Genomic DNA, 21177 nt, shown 5'->3' on the forward strand with positions numbered 1-21177 from the left:
ACCTCCATACACACTCCACCATATCCATAACATCCCGTACATGTCTTAATGCCATGCCTGGGTATGAACCAAAATATAGGTTCATATGCACAAGATTCTATGGTGGTCTCAGATCTAAAGATCACTTGCATAACTCTCACTTAGAGAACCATCTTTGACATGCAGGTAAGGCTTCTATAAGATGTTCTCTTTCATTGAGTCAATTTAGTGGATTCAATTTTTAAATAAGCACTCACATCCTTGTAATAGTGTCCCACATAAGTGGCTAGTGAGGTTTGCCACCCTCTCCATCGAGCATATATAGGATGTGCCAATCTATCTAGAATATTGATCTCCGACTCAATGCTCCTACGACTAGAAATATTTAAGATTAGAATTTTAGGATTTTAGGTCTCACTAACATGACCCATTCATATCTCCTAAAACCATTGCCCTAATCTTTAGGGTTCATCATAATTTTAGACATAATAAGATGTATCTAATATGATGAATCAATGCCTCAAATAATAAATATCATTTCATGAGTTGAAAAATTATAAGAAAAAGTCCCATCACAATACACTTGTAATTGGCTTATAGGGCACTCTTCTTTTAATAATTGCATCGAAGGGTTCATACTTTCATTCTACTGGGTTGCCACAACATACTGTTAGTTGTTACTAGTGGATTCTGGGACTCATCGGATGTCATCTTGATGATCGATAACCCTCGAAAGATAGAATTAAAAATATTCCAATCCATCGAAAAGAGTTTCAATGATATTATGATAGGGATCACAATATATCTCACTATCAGATAGAATGAAATCTATAGGGTCACACATTAAGAGATTTAATCTTGAATTTATCAATTGAACTTATGAAGTTTTAATTAGGTTAGAATTTATTAAAATCCTATACAGTTTAAGAGAACCATGCTAGCACATGGTTAAACTTAATTTTTTTCGAAACTTTGATTGGAGCAAGTCCATTGCATTGAACCTAATCTAAATCTATTTGGATTTAGTTGGATGCCTAATTGTAAGCCCAAGATGATTGGATTAAGTCAATGAGTTGGCTAAATTATCTTTTCATTATCTCCTCATTATCCCCTCATAGTGGTATGGAATTATTGAAAAGAAGGGATGGCACAATCCTCCTTTTTGACAGGACAAAGGGGCACCAACCCCTTGGATGGCATGAGGAAGAGAGAGGGGCCCACCCTCTCTCTTGCATTGGCATGGAAGGAGAGAGAGAGAGGGGCTACACCCCCTCTCTTGTGCATGAAAACCCTAAAGGGGGTGCCAAGTGTTGGCACCCCATCTAACTACCATATATTGCAAGGGGCGCCTACTCAGACTGCCTTATCTGACTGGGGTGCCCCATATGCTTACTATAAGAGGCAGATGTCCTACTAATTAAGTCTGATTTTAATAAAAAAATTAGATTAAAAAGATAAAATTCTTATGAGATAAGGATGTACCTTTTAAGTTAATTAGTTTCTTATTTGGATCAAGGAAAGATCTATTTAAAAAGATAGTCTCTTAGGATTTGATGAATAGAATTTTGTAAAATGAAAACTCCTCACCCTTCTCCATGCCACACCCTCTCTTCCTCTTCTCTTTCCCATGCTCAAGGGTTGAGCGTCTATCCTTCTACACGCCAAAGGTTGAGGAGGCTTTCTTCTACAGCGAGGAATGAAGAGAGAAAGGCTGTAGTTCAAGAGTTAAGGTCGCAGTCAAGATCAAAGAGTTGATCAAGGTTCTAAAGGGCTAAGACCCTACTTAGAGAAGAAGAATCTACCATGAGAAGAAGGATTCAAGGTTGATCTTGGTGGATACCTATAGAGACTGGATACATGTGCGGCTCGAGGACCTTCGAATCTGAGATCATCGGTAGTGATGAATTTCTATCCATGCAAAAGTATTGAGATTTGATCTCATCCTTATTTTATTTTTTAAATTATATGCATGTCTTTACTTGTGGACCTGGGTAGGATTAGATGAGATCTAATTTATGTGGGGTTAAAAGGTTTAACCCAAATATTTTTCTACTGCAATTGAAAAGTTTTGAAATCTATATATGCATCCTACCTGATTTTCTAACAAGAATGAATTCTATTCCTTATGCTTTGGCTATAAGATTGATTATATATGCTATGCTATGTACCATGTCTAATATGGCTTATGCCTTGGGTATTGTAAGCAGATTTCAAGCAGATCTAGGGGAGGATCATTGAAAAGCTGTGAAAAATATACTCAAGTACTTGAGAAGAACTAGAGATTTTTTCTTATATATAGATGATCAGATTTGAAACTGAAAGGTTATACTGATTCTAGTTTTCAATCTGATCTGGATGATAGTAAATCTATATCTAGATATTTGTTCACCCTATATAGTGGAGCAATAAGTTGGAAGAGATCCAAACAACAAACTATTGCTGACTCAGTCACTGAGACTAAGTACATTGCTGCTAGTGAGGCTACTAAGGAGGCATCTGGTGAAGAAGTTCATCTCAGAATTGGATGTGGTTTCAAAAATTGAACAACCAGTGCCTCTTTATTGTGACAATATTGAGGTAGTTACTTAAGCCAAGGAATCGAGATCTCATCATAAATCTAAGCACATCCTAAGGTGGTTCCACCTCGTTCCAGAGATAGTCGAAAGATATGATATGATCGTAGAGTGAGTTGACACCAAGAACAATATAGCAGACCCATTCACTAAGGCTTTGTCATTACAGCAGTTTGACCGCCACCTAGATAGCATGGGAATCAAGTATAGGGATGATTGGTTTTAGTACAAGTGGGAGATTGAAAGAATTATATCCTACAAGTCAATTGCATATAGGATGCGATGGGATATTTTTCTATATCTTGTCTTTCAAACTCATGCAATTGATATTGTTAATTAATAAAATAGGTATTTTGATTCATTATATGCTGCATCTTATTATTGTTTTAAGATTATAATAAACTCCATAGGTCTGGATAATGATTTTAGAGCTGTGATGAGATCACACTAGTGAGACCTAAATCTTTAATAGCTCTGATCTAAAATATTTTCAATCATTGATTTATTGAGTCAAAGATCAACGATATCGATAAGGCTGGCACATCCTATGTATGCTCAGTGGTGAGGGTGGTTGATCTCACAACCACTTATATGGTGACACTAATACAAAGATGTGGGTGCTTATTAGAGAATAAGTTTACTAAATTGACCTACGAGAGAAGATATGATGGAGTCTTATTTACATGTCAGCTGGTTATTCTCTAGTGAGAGTTGTGCAAGTGATCTTTTGACTTGGGATCACTATGGTACCTTATATACATGAATCTATATTTTGGTTCACTTCTTAACTTGGTTTTCTTATGCTTGTGTGGGGTGTTCTGGATATGGTGAAGCAAGCATGGAGGTTGTGAGTAATCAATAAGGGATCGATCACTCCTAATAAGGAGAGCAAACATCCTATGTGATCTCATAGGTTGATGATTTTGGAAGTCTTTGGTTAAAATAGAATGATAATTAGTAAGAGATTTCTAATATATCATCAACTGAATCATTATTTTTTGATCAAGTTACATTTAGATAAGTAATTGGGCTTGACATGATTCCATGCCCATGCTCATTTGGGGTGTTGTATGACTGAAAGATTGAATTGCATGGTAACTTGCCACTAAAAGATATTTTTAGTATTTTTATTAAATTTTATCTCTTTCAGATAGTCATTACACATTGTTAGACATCAATCTTGACTTGTGAACTCACAAAAATTAAAAGAGTTTAATTCAAAAATTAATTAGAAAGAGTCCTAATTAATTGATGCAATTGGACTGACCTATTCTAATCGGATTAGGGTTAGGCCAAGAGCCTAAGTCCATTACTGGCCAGATTTGGAACCCAACGGATCATATACTTTAGAATTTGATCTTAGTCTAATTTAATTAAGATTTAATATAAATCTTAAGAATAAATTTGATATGCTAGCACATTGTATTAACCCAAGTTCCCAACTAGGTTAGTTCAAATGAATTTGAGCTAGTCTTAACCTATTGCCTTTGATCTAATTAGATTAGGTCCAATTTATTTGATTTATTTTATTATCTTGAAAGTGTTTTAGATGGGAAAGGAGTCCTCCATGTCACTAGATCCATGCCATTGATTTATTACCACCCCATATTTATTAGCACCTAAGAGAAGGAAGAGTCCTTTTGCATTAAGGCACCTAACCATCTCCTGTTTATCCACTCATTTCTTAATTATCACATGCTAAATTAATCCAAAAAATTTATGGAGAATAGAAGAGGAGGAGTCCTTCTATATGAAGACTCTTTTCCACTAATTAATTCATCAAATATTTAATTCTCTGCATGGGAAGGTGGAGCACCAAAAGTTGGTGCCCCTTGGGACTCCCTGCCGTTCCTTCATCCCATATTAAATGGGATGTCCCACATGGGTTAAAATCCTAAAATAATCAGTTCTTCAGTGTGTCATAAGAGATAAAAAAGTTAGAAAAAAAATAGAACAAAAAGACTAAGAAATTGAGTGAAAAAAATAGAAAAAAGAGAGGTGAGAAAAAAGGCAAGTGTGGTGTGCATGTCCTAGGGTTAGATTTTTCCATGTGTTAGAGTACACAATCATATCCTAGGTTGTAAGATTTCTAGAGAGAACTCTCTTGGCATAGTCCTAGTAGAGGAATCGAAGGCAAACAGGTGTTGGTGCGATTGTTCTTCAAGAAGAAAGCCGGTAGCACACTTATGAAGAAAAGACTGTGGTGCGGCACTGATTGGGAAGGACCTTGATCATCTTCCATGTAAATCACTGTTGGAGGATTTTTACTTTAGAGTCTCATAGAGATCACCATTTTATCATATTGTTATTTTAGAAAGTATAAGTTTCTAACTCTTTGCATGCTTTGTTATGGTTTGTTCGACATCTATAAGGTGATTCTAGGGTTTGAGTTTCGGTCGGCTATTTTTAATTTTTAAAGCTTTTGATATGTTTGTTAATTTTTTTTTTAAAATTTATATTTCACTGCATGATCAAATCTCAATAATTTAAAAATTAAAAATTAAAATTGAGATCGAATCTCAATACCTTGTGCGGATTGAAATACACCACAATCAATGATCTTGGATCTGAAGATTCTTGAGCTGTACACATGTCCGACCTCTATGGGTATCCATCAATATCAATCTTGAACCTTTCTTCTCATTGTAGATCCATTTTTTTCAAGATGAATCTCAGTCTTTTGAATCTTTGATCAACCTTTGATCTTTGATCGTGAACTCAACACTTGAACTGCAGCCTTTCCCCTTATTCTTTGCTGTAAAAGAAATCACCCTCAACTCAGGCGTGTGGGAAGATGGGACGCCCAACCTTTGGGCATTAGAAAGAGAGGAGGAAGAGGAGATGGTGCAGAGAAGGAGAGAGGGAGGTGATCTGATTTCTAACTTAAATAATTTTAAAACCCTAGGAGATCATCTCTTATATAGATCTTTTCTTGATTCTAAGTCAATCTCCAATCAATCTAAAAAGGCTAGTCCTTATCACATAAAGATTTTTATCTTTGTAATTTGATTTTTTTTCAAAAAAATTAGACCCAATTGGAAAGATCTTCACCTCATTTGGTAAGTAGATGGAGTGCCCCACATCAAATTAGGTAAGTTGAGTGAGTGCCCTTATCAAAATATGACAAGTAGTTGAGGTGCCAACTCTTGACACCCCTTTAGGGTTTTGGCACGCAAGAGAGGGGGCGTAGCCCCTCTCTTTCTCTCCTTCTATGCCAAGACAAAAGAGGGGGTGGGTCCCTCTTTCATTCTCATGCCAACTCCAAGGGATTGCGCCCCTTGGACTTTCCAAAAGGGGAGGCTTACGCCTCCTCTCTTCTTTCCAATAATTTTATGGCACATAAGAAAATAACAAGAGAGAAAATGAAGAGATTAGTTTACCAACTCGTTGATTTTATCCAATCCTTTTGGACCCACACATAAGTGCCTAGCCAAATGCAAATCAAAATGGATTTAGATTAGATTCAAGGCTATGGACTTGATCTAATTATTATCTAATAAGAAATCAAAGTCTTGAGAAGAATTAGATTTAATCATGTGCTAGCATAGTTCTCTTAAATCCAATAGGATTTCACTAAATCCTAATCCAATTAGAACTTCACATGTCTAATTGGTTAATTTAAGATTAAATCCTTTGATGTGTGACCCCATAGGTTTCATTCTATCTGATAGTGAGTATATTATGATCTCCATCACAATATCATCAAAACTTCTTTCGATGGATTGGAATAATTCTAACTTTGCCCTTCGAGGGTCATTAATCATCAAAACGATGCTCGATGAGTCCCACAATCCATCAGTGACACTTAGCAATATATAGTGGCAATCTAGTAGAATAAAAGTGTAAATCCTAGGTGTAGTTATCATATGATTTAGTTTTTCTATCATAAGTTCTGACTTAACAGAGGTCATGGAGAACTGATCAGACCCTATCATCAGTCATATACTAGATTAGCTCGACTCTATTTCATTTGTGAATCCTGTGGAAACTTTTTTTTAGTATTTATAGTTACTTTGGCCAAAGATTATCTAAATTCAGTCTCCCAAATCACATAGGACTTCTCTTTTTCTACCAAGATCGATAGATTCCTTCTAGGTGCATCCTACTCCTAACAGTGAACCTGAACCTACTATAGCCAACACACACAGCAAGGACCTGAATGGCTAGAGATCAAAGGAACATGCAGTCAAACTCAGTAGCCTCACTGTGAATAGTTGATGATACCATAGGTCAAAGGACCACTCACACCACTGCAGCATAGAGATAACCACTAACGAGTGAGTAGACATCTAAGTGATTTCTTGTGTTGATCATGTTGGGATGCACAGGGATTTCATGCATGATTTCAAAAAATTTTTAGTAAAAGAATATTAGATTAAACTATTTAATCTACAAATACATGCATAAGATCTAATCTTAAAACTTCTACAAACAGATCTATGACATAAATTTATATGCATAGAAATCTGAATCTAAAATGACAAGCATGTGAACCAAAAAAAATATTTAATAATAGATCTAATCTACCACTTCTAGAGTTTCGAACCTAATATCTGAGCATGGATAGTCAAACTTCATGATCAAAAATATGGATCTGAAAGTCTTTTCTAATTGATCATAGCCACACAAGCATCCGACCTCTACGGATGGTCCACACAAAGTCCTCAGACTGATCAGCTCTCCGCAGGAGTGCTAGCTCATGCAGTCGGCTTTTGATGACAGATCTAACTTGATCTTCTTCTTCGATCACCTCGGACCTTTCTGATGTTGAAGATGGATCAGAGGAGGATGTTGGATGGTGGAGAAAAATTTGATGAAGACTCTCTTTCCTTTGATATTTCTCTCACCCAAAAATCTAGAATAGTTTTAGGTTTCTCACCCGAGAGGAGAACGGTCTCCTCTTTTGTTCATGCCAAGAAAGAAAGAAAACCACCCAAACCTCATACCCCAAAGAAGGATTTTGGCCCCTCTTTCTTTTTGGTATCTCACAGTAAAAAGCTCTCTCTTGTTGGCACACAAAATTGTAGCCTTTTAATGGTTGTTGCACAAACTAGGTAAGACAGGATAAGAGCTGGATTTTATTGCAATTCAAATCATTTTGAATTTCAATTTGACTCTAACCTTTTTTTACCCTTGTCTGACTTAAAGAAGGACTTACCAAAAAAAATAAAGTATGAAAATCAATCAATAAGATTTTCTTTTCTCACATACAATGGGCTCCTTTAAAAATGGTCAACGTGTGGAAGGATATGGATAAGGTTTTAGGTTGAAATTCAAACCATTTTGAATTCAAATCAAAACCAATCAATTTCTATCCTTAATGGGTGACAAAAGAAAGGTTATATTCTGGTTTTCTCATGTACAAACTAATTTTGTATAGTAAGAGAAAGTATGAGACAATTTAGGTGGCGCAAAGGAGAGAGTCCTATTCATTTGGGACTCTAAGGTTTAACCAATTGAATTTCTTTCAAACCCAATCCATTTAGACCCAATTAAAATATGATGAATCTAATCTAATTAGGCTCCTATAATTTTAATTAAATCTAATTAAATTAATAAATTAATTAAGCCATAGACTCGATCAAATCAGAATCATTTCTCCCTTATCGATTCGGTCATCTCATAATCTAATTAGACTTGACCTGATTGAATCCAATTCAATCAAACTTGATCTAGACTTTAATGTTCAATCAAATTGAGCTAATTAGTGATATAATCACTAATTAATCCTTCATTAATGATAGAGTTTAAGTCTAGTGGGACTCTTCTCTAGAGTCCCCATCCAGTGGGACTCTCCAGTAGAGTCTCAGTCCAGTGGGACTATTCACCAGTCTCTGTTAACTGAGACTTTTTAGATTAGCCATGTAATCGGAGACCCCATAAGTTTGAACCTAAGCCGGTAGCATAGGAACTGATTTCTGTACCAATCAGAGTAACTATCTAACAATGGTACCCAACGTTCAGATAGGCCAAATGTATGTAAAGCAGCACTCAAGAACCTATTTGGATATAGTTACAGTATAATTCATCCCTTTGACCCTTGATGCTAGGATGACTTAGAGTTTAAACTATCAACTCTTAATAGTACATCTATTATATGTCTCAACCTGATAAATTCTGTGACTCCTCATAAAGATTACCCTGGCCAAGATCTTACTAAATTGAAACACAAAGTATTCTCTCCAATCTCTTGGAGTGATCAATTCCATCTTGACTCATGCATCGACTTCACAAGTACTTGACTATGTCCAGAAATCTTACGATCCTGAATTAGAAATTCAGGTAGTCTGGCACCAAAGCACAGTGAGTTGCTTGCAAGTCACCGTGGTGATCTCAGGTCGGAGGGATACTTATACCCATATCCCTTCGAAGTGACTCTTGACAGTTGAGTGCTTCAGAGTTGGTCACGTTCAGTAAAATATACTCCTATATTTTACCTGCATACCATACGAGTATCTCTATACTCTTTGGTTAAGAGGACAATCAATCTATGTGGCACATGATGACCTACACTTGATATATCTATCATCTTAGTAATAGCATATCATTTGGTCACAAACTCATTTAAGGACTAAATGATAAATCCTCCTTTATCGACTTAAAATACTCCTAAGAATTTTCATCATAGCACAGAAGTTCGATATAGAAGATGTACAAGATTATGAAAAAAATTATCAAATAAATATTTTATTAATTAATTCATAAATAATTACATCAAATAGCACAATCATCAACAGACTGACGATTGGTTTTGGGACACATTTCTCAATAATTCTCACTTGTATTAAAGCCAATCGGTATAATATCATATATCCGTCTTCATTTTGAGATATTTGAACTCCTTTACCACAAGGGCTTTAGTTAATGAGTTGGTCAGGATCTCTTTTTCATCAATCTTCTGAAGATCGATGTCACTTCGATCCATGATCTCTCGAACAAAGTGGTAGCAACGTAGAATATGCTTTGTCCACTGATGTGCCTTCGGCTCCTTTGCTTGAGCTATGACTCCAATACTATTGCAATAAAGCAGAACTGGACCATCGATAGAGGGTGCCACTCCAAGCTCGATGATGAACTTTTTCAGCCACATAGCTTTCTTTGTAGCATCGGATGCCGTGATGTATTTCGTCTTGCAAACTGAATCGGCTATAGTGTGCTACTTGAAATTTTTCTAGCAGACAGCTCTGCCATTTAGGATAAAGATATATCCTGACACACTTTTGCTATCGTCACGATTCTGACTGAAAACTGAAATCGGTGTATCCCATGAGTTTCAAATCAGATTCTCCATAAATAAACCATTGATCCTTAGTATTTCTCAAATATTTAAGGATGGTTTTTACAACCTTTCAATGATTCTCACCCAGATCTGATTGGTATCTGCTCACTACTCCTAGTGAGTATGCCACATCCGATCTTGTACATGTCATAGCGTATATTATAGAACCCACTATCGAGGCATATGAAATTCTACTCATATGCTCTCTCTCTTGAGGGGTTGTCGGACAATCTTTCTTCAAGAAAAAAATTTTATGGCCTATCAGAAGATAGTCTTTTTTGAAATTTTCTATGCTAAATCATTTTAGCATGGTATCTATGTATGTTGATTGAAAAAGTTTGAGCAGTCTCTTAGATCTATCCCTATAGATCTTTATCCCTAGGATGTAGGCTGCTTCTCCCAAATCCTTCATAGAGAATTATGATGACAGTCATATTTTTATTTCTTATAATGCAGAGATATCATTCTCGATTAAAAGAATATCATCTACATATAAAACAAGAAATATAATTATTGAATCATTAGCCCACTTATATATACAGGATTTCTCTCCGTTCTTAACAATGCCATATGTTCTGATCACCTTATCAAAATGTATGTTCTAACTTCGAGATGCTTGCTTCAATTCATAAATAGATTTTTGAAGCTTGCACACCTTGGACTCGTCTGTGGATATGAACCCTTTAGGTTGTATCATATACACCTCTTCATTTAACTCTCTATTTAGAAAAGCTATCTTCACGTCCATTTTCCAAACTTCATAGTCCAGATATGCCGCTATCGCTAGCATGATCCGAATGGACTTGAGCATTACCATAGGAGAGAACATCTCGTCATAGTCAACACCATGATGTTGATGATATCCCTTGGCAACTAGACGGACTTTATAGATCTCAACCTTTCCGTCTGTGCCCCTTTTCCTTTTGAAGACCCATTTATACCCTATGAATTTTACCCCTTCATGTGGATCAACCAATGTCCACACATTGTTGACCTTCATGGACTTCATTTTAGATTTTGTGGCTTCAAGCCATTTCTTAGAGTCGAACCTCTGCATTACATCCATATAGGTGACTGGATCCTTGTTGTTCTCATCGAGCTCAACAGGATCTCCGTTCCGAACTAAAAAACCTAAGTGTTTGTCTGACTAATGCGGTACTCTACCAAATCACCTCAAGAATGTTTGTATATTGGGCTCTGAGTTTGATCTTATCAAATCTGATTCAGATTCAGTCACTGGTGTCAGTTCTTCTACCTATCGAACTTCATCAAGCTCGACTTTAGAGGCACTTATTTTTTCTCTAAGAAACTCCTTTCCAAAAAGTGTGCCTTATTGCTGACAAATACCTTTTGTTCAACAGGGAGGTAAAAGTAATATCCCATCATTTTCTTGGGATACCCAACAAAATTACACTTATCGGACCTAGGTCCGAGCTTGTCAGTTTGTAATCGTTTGACATAAGTCGGACATCCCCAGACCTTAAGGTAAGTGAGGTTCGGCCTACGTCCTGACCATATCTCATATGATATTTTACTAACTGACTTGCTTGAAATATTATTAAGCATAAAACAGACTATCTCAAGTGCATATCCCTAAAAGAAGATTGGCAGACTTGCAAATCCTATCATAGATCGAATCATATCCAACATGATTTGATTCTTTCTTTTTGAGACACCATTATACTGTAGTGTCCCTAGAGGAGTTCATTGTGAGAGAATCCCATTCTCTCCAAGATATGTTAGAAATTTATTGAAAAAGTATTCACCCCCTTGATCAGATCGAAGAGTCTTAATACTTTTTTTGGTTTGTTTTTCTACTTCATTATGAAATCATTTAAACATTTCAAATGATTCAGACTTCTGTTTCATCAAGTAGACATACCCATATCTAGATAGATCGTCTATGAACGTAATGAAATGGTTATACCCTCCTTTGGCACTAATGTTCATAGGTCCACAAACATCACTACGTATTAGACCTAGAACTTCACTAGCTCATTCTCTTTTTCTAGTAAAAGGTGACTTAGTCATCTTTCCAAAAAAATAAGACTCACAAGTTGGTAATGATTCACAATCATTGATATTGAGGATACCCTCTTGTGCTAACCTGTTTATCCTACTTTTATTAATATGATTGAGCTTGCAATGCCAAAGGTAGGCATCTATGACATTATCTAACTTTAGATATTTATTTAGAGTGTACATTACACTTATAGGTTATGACAATACATAGATGTCATTTCTTAATTATCTTCATATTATTGTAATATTATTCATAATGATATCACAATAATCATTTTTTATTGATAAACTATAACCATCTTTGGCCAAAAGATCAATAGAGATTATATTCATCAAGAAAGATGGACAATAGTGATAATCACTTAAAATGATACTATTAGACTTGAAAATAAGCTCAATAACTCCTAAAGCCCGGATTGGAACTTGACTTCCATCTACATTTAGGAATCTCTCATCATTTTTAAATTTTCTACTAACTTAAGTTCTTGCAATGAATTGCATATGTGAACTAGATTTTTGGTATCCAATATCCAAGTATTAGTATCACATATCGAGAAATTACAAGGTGTTATCATATAAGTATCTTGATCAGCAACTAATTGCTCATTTCTCTTTAGCCTATTTGGGTCATAGTCTGCTTGACTCGATTCAGTCCTAAACATTTGAGCTAGATTGGGCTCAAATTCAATATTCAACTTCTGATACTGGCTATCGTAGTTGGGTCCAATAAGCTCATCACTATCAAACAGTGAGTGGAGCAACAAAATACTAGCCATTTCTGAAGTGAAAGAAAAATGTAGACCTAATTAGTATATGAATTAATCAAGCCTAAAGATATGAACTTTAGTCTAAAAGTTCTCCCATTATTTTATATGAATTGGTAACTTCTACCTTCAATTTGAGAAATTATCTTAATTCTTTAGAGGGTACTAAAATCCACACAGACTTTATATAGGTCCAAGTATGGCTCGACCAACCCATATGCATCTATAAGTAGTTTCTCAATCAATTATTTTTTTAAATATTTTTTAGTAATTAATTTTACATCAGGATTCATTTTAGTAGGCGATGAGCCTCCACTGAAAGTACTGATTAGGTCCAACCATTAATATGAACCTACTAAGTGATTCTAACTAATGAATAATCAGGTCCGAGTATGGCTCAACCAATACAATCATTCATCAGATAGTGCAACAGAGTCATCATATGATGAATAATAATTCCATCATTCAGAGAAACATCAAACGGATGGCACCTGTAATGTCCATAAAAAATAATGGACCCATTACCATTCACCTTAATAGGAGGTTATGATCTAGTTATCACCATAACTAGCTCATTTTATGGATCTAATAATTTAAAAAATTTGGTTAACATAATTTAATAGAATTAAATACACAGACCAACTAATCTTAATCCTCCCACTGACTTCACCAAGTCAGATTAGGATGGACTAAAAATAAGTCGGTCCTACGACAAGTCATCAATCCTCCCACTGACTTCACCAAGTCATGTCGAGGATAAAGATAAGTCAAACTAGGGGCACCTAAATCAGTCAAACTGATTTCCTAGTAAGATGGGTCAATCCTAATCATTAAGCAATTTGATCAAAATTTGATTCACTATGTTGGCAAAATAAGTGAGATCGGTGAGAGGGATATGCCATTAACTCATCATAGACTCAACCTACGTGAGTAGCTCCCAATTAATGACCACCAATCAAGACTGCCAAACTTATCTTAGATACCAACTGGTTAATCAATTTCAATTGGATCTACTTATGGATTTGGGTTCGACCGTTGAGCTCAAGATCAAAGTCCATTTGGGTCTAATCAAAAACATGGACTTGACCCACTACAACTATTGTATTGGCTCTAGAGAAATCTTGATTTAATCTAATTTCTCTTCTTAGTCCATTTGATTCTTGATTCTAACCCTAAGTCTAATCCAGTTAGGAGGACCTGAACAAGCTAACCCATAAACCCATCACCCACGTTTTATACGAATGACATTAGATCTTTAATTAATAATTCTAGATCTAATAGGTTCAACTTAATTTTTAATTAAGTTTGAGGCTTTAGGTAGGGGTTTGATATTTGAAAATAATTTTAAATTTTATAAAATATTTTTATAATTAGTTTTATACACAATCATTTAAATCTGAAACTTAAATCGGTCATCCCTGGATTGAACCGACTCATCACAATGAATCGACTAAGTTTTGAGACTTAGTTGACTCATTGATGATGAACTATTAATCATAATTTTCAATCTGTATCAATAAGTCAGCTCAACAGAAATTGAGCTAAGGAACTAGGATCTTGAGTCGATCCAAATAATATTGAGTTGACTCAACAGGCGAACTAGAATAACTATATTAATTTTAGATCAAAATAATTTTATAAAAATAGTAATAAAATTAATCATAAATTATTTTAGAACTATTCTAAATATGTTCATGATTCTAGATTTTATTTGTAAAGATTAGATGCAACTACTTTTTATACAATGTATTATATACATAATCTTAAGATTTTGAGAAAAGTAAAGTTTTCTTTTCACATTTATCTTCATGGGATATAGTCACAATGGCACCCCTACACATCATTAGAGGACTCAATTGAATAGAAAAAATAGAGATCTAACCTCTATTACCTCCTATGATCAGATGGCCCGATGACAAACCCAATCTGATTACTTCGCTACTCAGGTCATCTAATCTAAATAATTTAGATCTAATCTAAATTATTTTAGATTTAATTAATATATTTTGATAATATCAAAATTAGATAATAATCATCATAAATAATTTCACATGCTTCAAATTAAAATTAGACTTTATAAAGATCAGCACAAACTAGGACAATCTTTGCACTGTAAGGGATAAACCTTACAGTAGGACAACCTTATATCAGTTTGTGCAATCAGATTTATAACTAATTTTAGATCTAAATATTATATATCAGATCTAATCTAAATTAAATTATAGATCTATATACATATAATATCATCTCATATCGAATCGTGGCTCTGATATCACTGTTGGGATGCGCAGGGGTTTCGTGCATGATTTCAAAAAATTTTTAATGGAAGAATATTAGATTAAATATTTAATCTATAAATACATATATAAGATCTAATATTAAAACTCCTACAAATAGATCTATGACACAAATTTATATACATAGAAATCTGAATCTAAAATGACAAGCATGTGAACCAAAAATAGTATTTAATAATAGATCTAATCTACCACTTCTAAGATTCTGAACCTAATATCTGAGCATAGATAGTCAAACTCCATGATCACGAATGTAGATCTGAAAGTCCTCTCTGATTGCTCGTAGCCGCACATATTGGATGTATGCCTTAGAAGCCATCTTGGCTGACATATTTCATATCTCTAAGACATGATTTTGTATTTAATGGACAGTATATTACTATTCATATTTATGTATCTATGAATCATCCAAGGGATTAACAAGATGATGACACATATTCTCAAAGAGTTGAGAATTTGAGACGTGTCATTAATGGTTAATTCCTAAATTGCTCCTGATCATAGGATCATCATGAAAATAGTGATTGATCTGGATAGATCAATGCACGGATCACTTCTTTCGGATAGATGGGTCTCAAGTCTGCAGTGTAGAGACACTGGAGCGAGAGTGCAGATGCTTGTTAAAGAATAACTAGCACTAAGCATGACCAATACGAGAAGTCACATAAATGTGTGCTCACACGTTAGTGACTTTCTCGATGCTGCAGTTGTATGACTGATCTTTTGATCTGAGATGGTACTACTACTCACAGTGAGACTACTAGAGTTTGACTGATACATCAACATGGATCTCAATAAGCCCTTATAGTGGAAGTTGGTGACAGTTGATCCACTATAAGAGTGGGGTGTACATCAAGATGGGATATATCGATCCTGATAGAAGGAAGTAGTCCTATGAGATTTAAGATGCTGAGTCCTTAAGTCTATGGCCATAGTAGTGTGATTGATAGAAAAAAATTTACATAGAATCATATATGAACTCAGACTGATTGAATCTATCATATGATTGATGTTGAGGTTTGACGATTCATCTATGACCTGCTATCTGGTTGGAACTCATGATAGAGGGACTATATCATGTGTTAACTGCACCTAAAGATTCATCTTTTATTCTGCTAGGTCGCTACTACATACTGCTAGGTGTCACTGGTAGATTATGAGACTCATGAGGATCATCTTGATAATCAATGATCCTTGGTGGGCTGAGTTGGAATTATTCCAATCCATTGAAAAGAATTTCAATGATATTATGATAGAAATCATAATATATCTCACTATCAAACAGAATAGAACCTATGGGGTCACACACAAAAGAGGCTTTTGACTGATCAGATGGTTGAATTATGATTATGAATTGTAACAGAATTTGATTATTAATTTGATTGATAATTGATCCAATACAAATGTTGCATTATGCAACTTACTAAAGAGTTAGTGAGTTATAAGAGAATTAATTAGCAATAAAATTATTAATTGGCTCAATTTGATTGAGCAATGGGGCTTGTATTAAGTTTAATTTGATTGGATTTAATTTGACTCATTATGGATTTGATTTGATCAATCCCAATAGGATTATAGGATAACTCCAAAAAGATCGGATGATTAGCCCCAGTTGAATTAGGACTTGGATTTGATTCAATTCTTAATTAGACTAGGATGGATGTATTTCTAATTGGATTAGAAATCTTTATTTTTATAGGTGCACCAAATCCTAATTGGATTAGAATTAAAAATTGAGTTTGACTCAAGCACCAAGAAAGAGTCCAATTGGACTAGGACTCCTCCTCCAATTAGAAGATACTAAATCTCAATAGATTGGGCTTCAAATCAGATTTGGATTTTCATCTATTTAAGTCTAATCAAGTTCTAATATGATTAAGATATATTGGTATTTTAAATTAATTTTAAATAGCCATTTAAATGTAGAGTCCCATGGGAATAAAACACTTCCTTTATCCATGCAACAAGGAGTCCCACATCCACCAAGTTGTGCACCCAAAAGACCCACGCCCCAAACTATTTTTCATGCCACTTTTTCCTCTCTTTTTACCATGTAAGAAAGAAAAGATTCTTCCTTTTAGCATGTAAAATCTAGGTGTATATGACTTGATGTGGGCGGCACAAAATTAGGAGAGTCCAAGGTTACAAGGACTCTTGATTCCTATCCAAACTAGGCCTCCTATCTTCATCTATTTAAACCACCACCTTGGGATGTTGGATGGGGGGATGGACACTAGGTTTTGATGCTCAAAATTAGAGAAGAAGGTGTGGAGAAAAAAAAAGAGAGAGGGCACGGCATCTTGGTGCAAGGTGTGAGGTATTTTCTCTTCATATCTCTTCTTTCTTGCAACAAGCAAGAGTTGATTGTTAGGACATCTTCTTCTCTACTTCTTGTCTATGTTTAGATATAGATATCTCCTTTTTCTTTTGTCTAAAAATTAGATAAAATTTTTACATTTTTATTGTAGAGATTTGGTGCATAGATTTTAGGAAGAAAAAAAAATAAAGGATTCTTCTCATGATCTCTAGCGTAGACATCAAGATCCTCCTATATCATCATATTCTCTAAGAGTGTCTTAAAAGAAAAAAAAAATTCAACCATCAAGATGCGATCTCTGCAAGGGAGCTAGCACCTCGATGAGATCAAAAGGCTTCTGATCAGATCAGAGTCTCATGTAGATACCCGTAGAAGCCTGACGCTTGTGCTGCTAAAAGGGACCTTTGGAAGACATCCATGATCATCAGGTCGCGTTGAAGATTGATCTATGTCCAGGTATATTTTTAATTTATTTTTTTCTACTTAATTTTTATATCTGAGTCTTATCTCACATATGATGATCCTATTTATGGTTTGAAGATTTGATCTTATGCATACTTAGATTAAATTAGATTTAATCTAAAAATTTTTAAATTCCACTGCATACTAGTTTTGTAAAATTATGTATGCATAAAATTATAAAACTATAACAGTGGTATCAGAGCCATATCATATGTATGAGATTAAGATTTAGATTTGCAATCTATAGAGAAAAATTTTAGATCTGAAAGATTTTGATGTCGTTTTGACGTAAAGTTTTTCTGGCATAATTTGTTATGCTGAATGGTTATCCTAGAATGATGTTAAAATTTTCAATTAGATTGGATATTTAGATCTAATTTTTTCAGCATATATGTGATATATATTTTGTTATTTAGATCTAAAAAGAGTTTTGAGATTTGTTTTGATTCATATATATGATATATATGTTAGATTTCGATGGTGCAGTGGAAGGGTTAGGTGTTTAAAATTTTCATTCAAAACATCCGATGCATCGGAAACCCCAATGCCCAGAAACCCATAACTATAACAATCAAAGTACAATAAATATAAATTAAGATAAGAAGAATATCTGTAGTGCTAATCTCAATTTTCACAGGGCATCCAAGTATCCACCCTCCAATGGTAATCCACACAAAAATTGAACCAAAGACAGCACTTCTTCTTCACCTTGCTTCAAGAGTTCTAGCCACTAGAACTTGACTAGCCTCATACCGATCAGGTTTCTCCAAGAAACTGACTCCACCCTCTCAAAATCTCCTCTAAATTTTTGATCCTTTTTTTTAGGATCCTCACAATCCTTGTTAGGACCAGATAAAGCTTTGTCTTAAATCTCAAAGCCTTGTCCTAAAACTAAGATAGGTTGTAAGAAAGAAAAGAGAGCAATAGAGATAAAATTAGAAACTCTTTCTGAATGCATCGGACATCCAGTGCCCGAGCCAATTTATATCCACTAGAGGGATGCCAAAAAAGATGGATGCACCTCATCCAAGAGGCCTATCTAATCTAATTATCAGAGATAAGAGTTCCTTCAAACAGAAGGACTCTTATCAATGATACATCGATCATCACCCTGCTCTGTGCGTGCAACCAGAGAAGGGATGTTTTTGCATCCCTTCTCAAATCAAAAAAATTCTAAAAAATCTACATAGATAGAGGATTCAATCTTGATTCCAGAAAATATAATAAGTAGATAAAAATTCTCACAAATAGATGTGTTCTCATATCCTTTCACACAAAGTCTGATCACCGCATGTGCAGGCATGAGGAGGAACTTATGGCATCCGTTTGGCATCCAGATAAGTTTGAAAAAATTCCAAAAAAATTATCAAAAATATCTTGTCAAATGTGAAATATTATCACTAAAATTTTTTTCATTTTGAAAGAATTTGTTAAGGAGAAAAGCTCTCCAAATCTTGGAGAGATGTGACACTTCTGCACTTGTGCGAGACTTCCTTCCTTTTTCCAATTTTTCTCCACCCCAAAAATTCCAGAAAAAATACATCTCATGCTTTGAGATGTGCATTAGAGGATGAAGGATGATATGGGCTATCACACACATCTTAATCCCATACCAGAAGGACTCTTTTCTTCTACCCATGCCAACATATGTACGCAAAACCTGTTTTGCACCAAGAGTCCTTCACAACTTGGACTCTTCATAATTGGCATTAAAATAGGATGTGGCACCCCAATTTGGGCTGCTTCCAGGTGGCATGACCTAACCCAAATACTCACTAAATTGAGCTAGCTAATTAGCAAGGGATGAGACCAAATTGACTTCCAAAGGAGCAAGGGTTCCACATGTGCTAGCATGCTTATCAGAGCCCTGATTGAATCCAAAATTCAAATCAACCTTTTTCAAAAGGGTCCTTGGCCAATTTCTATATGTGTGTGACTCATTGGGTTCCACATCTAGTTGACAGTAGGTTCGGGTGTAAGTTGATCAAATTTGATTAGATTTCAATCTAATCGATTTAGGTCCAATCGAGCTAATTCGAGTTCAACAATTATAATCTTTTCTAATTGACAATCGAATTAAACTCTTTAACTCGATCAAAAATCTATAAGTCAAGATTGACATCTAGCAATGTATCATGACTACTCAGAAGATATAGAATTTTGATAAAAATATCAAATATAATCTTCAGTGGTAAGTTACCATACAATTCAATCCTTCGATCATCCCTGCATCCTGAATATGTTCATGAGTATGGAATCATGTCAAATTCATATCGATTCTCAATTAACCAATGATGACTCCAATGAAGAAGTATTAGAAACTCTTTCTAATCTTCTTTTTATTTTTAACCAAAAGACTTTTTCCAAGTCATCTAGGATTGAGAATACACAGAATGCGATCTCCTCTTACTAGGACTGATCGATTCCATATTGACCAACTCACAACCTCCATATACACTCCACCATATCCAGAACACCCTATACATATCTTAATGCCATGCCTGGGTATGAACCAAAATATGAGTTCATGTGCACAAGATTCTATATTGGTCGCAGGTCTAAGGATCACTTGCACAACTCTCACTTAGAGAACCATCTTTGATATGCAAGTAAGGCTTCCATGAGATGTTCTCTTTCATCGAGTCAATTCAGTGGACTCATTTTCTAAATGAGCACCCACATCTTTGTATTAGTATCCCATATAAGTGGCTAGTGAGATCACCACCCTCTCCATCGAGCATACATAGGATGTGCCAGTCTATCCAAAACATTGATCTCCGACTCAATGCTCCTATGATCAGAAATATTAAAGATTAGGATTTTAAGATTTTAGGTCTCACTAGCATGACCCATTCATGTCTCCTAAAATCATTATCTTAATCTTTGGGGTTCATCATAATCTTAGACATAATAAGATGCAGCTAATATAATGAATCAATACCTCAAATAATAAATGTCATTTCATGAGTTGAAAAATTATAAAGAAAAGTTCCATCGTAACATACTTGCGATTGGCTTATAGGGCACTCTTCTTTCAATCTCCCACTTGCACTAAAGCTAATCGCCTTTATATCTCATACAATCAAGATGGAGATTATATAGCTGCTTTGGTATAACCTTAGTAAATGAGTCCGTTATATTATTCTTTCTGTCTACTCATTCAAGGACAACATCTTGTCTCTAACGAGATGGAAGCGTCTGAAGTTGTGCTTGGATCTATAATGAGACCTAGGTTCCTTTGCTTGAATAATGGCCTCAGTGTTATCACGATAGAGTGACACCGATCCTTCATTCTTAGGAATGACTCCTAAATCTATGATGAATTTTTTCATCCAAACAGCTTTCTTAATGGCTTCACTAGCAGCGATGTACTCTACCTCAGTAATTGAGCTAGATACTATCTACTGCTTGGAGCTCTTTCAACTCACTGCCCCATCATTTAGGATAAACACATACCCTGATATCGACTTGCTATCATTCACTT

Source organism: Elaeis guineensis, chromosome 13, assembly GCF_000442705.2.
Source record: "Elaeis guineensis isolate ETL-2024a chromosome 13, EG11, whole genome shotgun sequence".
In the NCBI taxonomy this organism is placed as follows: domain Eukaryota; kingdom Viridiplantae; phylum Streptophyta; class Magnoliopsida; order Arecales; family Arecaceae; genus Elaeis; species Elaeis guineensis.